General features: G+C 42.7%; 1 protein-coding gene across 1 annotated transcript in view; it reads right to left on the reverse strand.

Moving 5' to 3' along the window:
- Nucleotides 1–5,614, reverse strand: part of LOC306927357 (inactive N-acetylated-alpha-linked acidic dipeptidase-like protein 2) — a gene marked incomplete at its 3' end in the record, with an annotated part of 356,780 nt that extends 351,166 nt beyond the window's left edge. Inside the window, exons 1-2 of the mRNA XM_079507068.1 lie at nt 5,525–5,614; nt 2,332–2,674 (exon numbers count right to left, since the gene is read on the reverse strand). The remainder of the gene's footprint in view (nt 1–2,331; nt 2,675–5,524) is intronic.
- Nucleotides 5,615–6,000: the final 386 nt, after the last annotated feature.

Here is a 6,000-nt window from a genome sequence, read left to right on the forward strand (position 1 = left end):
GAGCACAGCTCCCCAGCATAATGATCCAACCTTACACCTCTCTGCCCGCACACTACGATCAGCAAACACCGGATGTCCCTCCTTTACTAGTGTCACGTTACCAGACTGTTGCCTCCGCGATTTCCAAACGCTTCATCATACAGTCTGGGCCAACGGAAGAGCTATCATGCGTAAGCGATAAAGCGGAAGTGGAGCCTCCTCCGCGCCACTTCCGTTTCGTCTTTACAGTCACGCACATTTATCCTAATATAAATAGAAAACATCTAAGCATATATAGCTTGTTGCTTAGCATAAAAGGACATTTTAAAAAAAGCTCTACAGATATTTTAATTTTTGTGAACGGAAATGGCAGCTTCCTTAAGGCTCATTCATAGTCTGGATTTTCGGTGGTGAGGTGACCACCGAAGCTGAAATAACATTGAGCAGTGGTGAGTAAAAACAGAGAGAAGGGCTGGGGCGGTGGCGGTGGTTTGCTCTTCACCGCGGCTTGTGACGTCATGTTGTAGTTCGGTGGTCACCTGACCTCACCACCGAAAATCCAGACTATGAATGAGCCTTTACTCAGCTCATGGGGGCTGTAGGTCCAGACTCTATATAGCATTCAGAGATTGTGGAATAGTTGTCTGGCTACGCAAGACTACTCCTTTACCTACGTACTAACTTACAGTATGCTGTATGCCTGATTGTCCTGGCCAGCACTCTAAGGGTTCTGTTCCAGAACCCGGGGCAGTAGCAGCAAAGGAACAGCCACTCGCTCCTGGTTTATAGTCTAGTTTTGGTAACCTCCAGGGGTTCAGCAGATCAGAGCTCTGCTGACTGGGGTATAAAGTTCAGCCAGATATGGAGGAGCCAGCCCATTTACAGGTTTAAAATCTAATAAAAGGGACCTTAAAATGTATTCTGAAATTCACAGGGAGCCAATTGAGCACATGGAGCAAAGACAGGGGGTTTAGTGATATCGATTTGTTTTAGTGCCAGTGTGGAGACGGGCAGTCTTATTCCATTTTGGGCGGGAACCCCTTTTGGTGTTTTAAGCATTCTGTTCTACTTTAGCTATTGAAAAATAGCAGATCTACAAGCTCATAGCGCGCCACCGAGTGCCTCGCTACGAGCTTGTAGGTCTGCTATTTTTGAAAAATCGGGAAAATGTGCCTCAAATCTTTGAATATATAATATTACAGAGTGAACATTTTAACTCAAATCTTTGCTTCTGGGGAGGTCCCTGGAACAACATATTTTCAGATGGGGGGGGGCCGAGGCATATTACATATAATTTGTGGGGTCCTTGACATGAAATATTGACCACCACTGATACAGAAACAAGGTTTTTCAGAAAACTATCAGGATTTTGAAGACATTGTTTTTCGATGTCAGGCCTAAATGGGTTAATTTGCACCAGTCAGGACAACTCACTTCTTCAGACTCCACATCATACACTATTACTCCATATGCGGTTCTAGCTGCACTCGTTGCCCATTTAGATAAATGCTACAATGTTATTGAGATGTTGTTTACTTCACAAGCTATATATTTAGGTAGCTTGCTATAGAAGGACCGTATACTATCTGCTATCCTATACTTTGTAGCACTTATACTTATTTTTTGTTTCAGAAATTAATTTAGCCTTTATAGTATTTGACCACTTTACCCTGTTGTTGACTAGGGTCAAATTCTAGATTCTCAAGCAAGTTGTCTCTTCACGGGACTGTTACATGTGCCATAATTGTTCTTTACAATTTGAAATATCGAACAAAACATATTTTTCATATATTTCAAACAGCACCACACTTAAATGGCAGATTCTGGTTACGGCTCGCACTACCGAGACGCAGGTCCACCAAAAACCTCACGAGGAGAGTCTCTGTCAAACAAACATATTGTTTGCAAGGTGTTTGTGTGGGAGAATGGGGATTGTTGTGGACTTGTGCATTGGGCAATATGGGTGCACCAACTTCCCTGTGCCCATCCATTCTTAAGGTTTCTTTCTATAGTAAACACACAGGATCCATTACAATTCCCTACTGGGCAGGGTAAAAGGACTGTTCCAAATGTTATTTTCTCAGTCTCTGAATATATCAGGTTATCTATCCATCTTTGTTTTTAATTTATCATTATTTTTCACGCACGCACACACACACACACACACACACACACACACACACACACACACACACACACACACACACACACACACACACACACACACACACACACACACACACACACACACACACACACACACACACACACACACACACACACACACACACACACAGTGTGTATGTGACAACCATTATCTATTACCTCCATACATCACACATTTAGGCCTACCATGAAATGACGTTCCTGCGGCAGAATCTTCCCCAGTGGTCGTGTTGGCCCTGCCTCGGAGCCAGTGGTCGTGTTGGCCCTGCCTTGGAGCCAGTGGTCGTGTTGGCCCTGCCTTGGAGCCAGTGGTCGTGTTGGCCCTGCCTTGGAGCCAGTGGTCGTGTTGGCCCTGCCTTGGAGCCAGTGGTCGTGTTGGCCCTGCCTTGGAGCCAGTGGTCGTGTTGGCCCTGCCTTGAAGCCAGTGCTCGTGTTGGCCCTGCCTTGAAGCCAGTGGTCGTGGTGTTGGCCCTGCCTTGAAGCCAGTGGTCGTGTTGGCCCTGCCTGGTCGTGATCTTGGGATCCTCACCTGGAAAGGTTTGAAATAAAGACACTTTATTGCAAAACAGGTGATAAATCAGGGGGCCTCACTGCTCCTATTTATATCAGCTATGTACTTTGGAACTCCAGTAGTAGTGGCTATATAAATACTAAAATGATTTGTTTTACGTAATTAGATTTGTGTAGAGCGTTAATCTCATTTCAACCTGGCCAGACTCCGCCAGGCTTTGTTTGCTTTCTTTTCACGGTAAGCTGCAACATATCTCCTACAATACTGGAATAATTGAAACCCGCTGCCATGAACAATATAATAATTCCCTCTCAAATCTAAATGGCGGTGCTGATAATATCATTTAGGTGAAATCATAGTTTCCGCCGCCTACTACATCTGAATGGAAGTGGCACGGTTTTGATCGTTTATGAAATTAAATTAAATGATTACTATATTTACCCAGGGTATCTGGGCTAAGCTCAAGAACTTGTTTCCAGCCAGTCCCTGCTCATAGAACATTTCATCGTAGTGGTTCAATGCCTTGTTCAAGGGCACTTCAGCGGTGGTAATTTTAACGTGTCGGACCGCTGATTCGAACTGGCGACCTTCCGGTATCAAGACCGCTCCGCAATCCGTTCGGCCACCGCTGCCACCGCTGCCACTATCCTTTTAGTGCTGCAGACTACAAGTGATCGTTTATCCTTTTAGTGCTGCAGACTACAAGTGCTGCAGGGGTCACAGTAATGTTCACAGACACTTTCCACTGCTGACATGTTGACATTAGCCTAGTAGCAACTTGGCCCAGGTTGTTACTCAAGGGACTAGAACAGTGATTCTCAACCAGTGGTCTGGGGACGCAGTGTTGTTTTTGGCAGAACATTTTGATTTTAGTTTTAGTCATAGTCTCTAGAAACGTCTTAATTTAGTTTTAGTCACATTTTAGTCACCAGGAATATTTTAGTGTTTACCGGTAGTCTAGTTTTAGTTGACCAAATGTCCAATAAGATTTTAGTCGCCTAAATCTACATGTGATTTAGTCGTCTAAAATGTGTTTTGGCGGGCCTTGATGGCTGATTTTACACTTGCTGAAAATAGCTGATTTACAAGCTCACAACGCGTCGCAGTGTGACACGTTGTGAGCTTGTAGATCGGCTATTTTCAGCATGCAAGCAAGTGTAAACTGACTTATACTGGATATCTTCTTGTCCACTAGTCCCTTCCTAACATTTTAGTCTAGTTTTTAATTTGTTGACGAAATTGTCAATACATTCAGTCTTAGTTTTAGTCACCATAGCTTAGTTTTCATTTAGTTTCCATTTTGTTTCAGTCAGTGAAAAAAGGCAGTCGACGTACATGTTTCGTCTTAGTTTTAGTCGACGAAAACAACACTGCGGGGACGTGGTCCTTGAAGGCATTCCAGGTGGTCCCCATGATGCAGCGAGTCTGGACCCTTATACCCATTTAGGCCTGACGTCGAAATAAAAAAAACGTTCCCTCTGAAAGAATATATATTCAAAGATTTGTGCCGCATTTTCACTTTTTTTTTTTAAATAGCAGACCTACAAGCTCGTAGCGCGCCACCGAGTGGCGCGCTATGAGCTTGTAGATCTGCTATTTTTCAATAGCTAAAGTATAACATAATGCTTAGTTAAAACACCAAAAGGGGTTCCCGTCTAGAATGGGTTAGAGTGTAAAATTAAACCAAATGTACCCTTATTTGGTATTATTTTACACTCTCAAGAGTTAAATTATTGTAACATCTGCATTACTTAATTTACATGAAGTCTAGACAACTAGATCATAATTTAGAAGAATTGTTCATTTGATCAACATTTGCCTGCTATGATGCTATCTCTCCTAACGGTACCACTTCAATACAGCATGGAATAGTGGACCAAATCTTATCCAACGATAGCAAAATATTATGTAGTGTTTGCGAGGCTAAATCTCATTAAATGGCAAAACAAATAATGGACCTTGATATGAAAATGGTTGAAAAACCACTGGACTGGTTGGTGTGTATATAATATCATATATACATGTACATACAGTGATGTTCTCTTCTATAGTAACAATTATAAAGCACAACCTTGAACCTTTCTCTTTCAGCTTGTTGCCTTGCCAATATGAAGTGTTCACAACATGTTGCACAGTGTTCAAGGCTGATGTATAAAGCACATAAACTGACTTTGATTAACCACATCCTAGAATCCTAGAATCCCCCAAAAGGACCCTGAGGGTCCCCGAAACCACACCAAGGGTCTACTAAATTCACAACAACACCCAAATTTGGCATTTAATAACACCTTCAACTAAATGTAGGCCTACTCTTATCTAATCTGTAAAAATGGTCCACTCCAACCCCCACTTTCTAACATAAAGATTCAAGACCCCCCCCACCCAGCCATTAACAACATGTGTAGGAAGTAGGAAAACATTATCCTGCTACTTTAAACAATGCATGTGTATAAAATAATGTTGTACAATGTTGCTGTAACCCCCCGCACGCATGCACACGCACATACTCACACGCACGTTAGGTAATGATTTATGTTACACTGTTGAATTGTTCGAAATAATAAACTAAACTAAACTAATAAAACACACGCATGCACGCACACAATATTACTATAAACATGCTATATCCCTCCAATATGACACTATGGGGGGGGGGGGGGGGGGGGGTCGCGGCTAAACCAACAACAAACAACTCAGCTGAACTAAATGGCTAATCAACAAACGCTACCAGCTGCATGCAGTAACACATTGTACTGGTTTTTACATATGGTAGGCTTATTGTTTTGACAGCTATAGTAGTTTTTACCCAGCTAATATATACCTGTATTGCATGTTTTGTTGTAAACTTGTATGTTTGTTGGGTCTTACCTGACGTGACGCCTTCAATTACAGACTGAACGTTTTGGCAGCGTTTTGGGAGGGAGGGAGGCGCAGTGCCCAGAGCTCGAGACACAGCTGTGACGCAATCAGCAATCACACGATTCTCACTGGACAACCGAAAGTTTACGGAATAGAGACACACGGGGACTACACATTTCACGCCCCCAAATGAGACAGCGGCCCCACTTCTGGTCCGTTTCAACTGTGTACTGCAACTGCCAATGCAATCCCTATGAGAGGCATCATAAAATACCCTAATTTCACTGGTTCATTACTGAGGCTGTAGCGATTTTTTTTGTGTTCTAATAAAGTGTCCCATATGTTTGATTTGTCCTTTTCAATGTCACATACCTGCCATCTCAATATACATCCTACAATGTACTATAATATACTCCATCAGTTTGTGAAATGTACTAGCATTGTAATTCTCAAGTCAAAGTGGTCGCACGGTATATACGTCACGG

This window comes from Electrona antarctica (genome assembly GCF_951216825.1).
Source record: "Electrona antarctica genome assembly, chromosome: 7".
NCBI classification, from domain to species: Eukaryota; Metazoa; Chordata; class Actinopteri; order Myctophiformes; family Myctophidae; genus Electrona; species Electrona antarctica.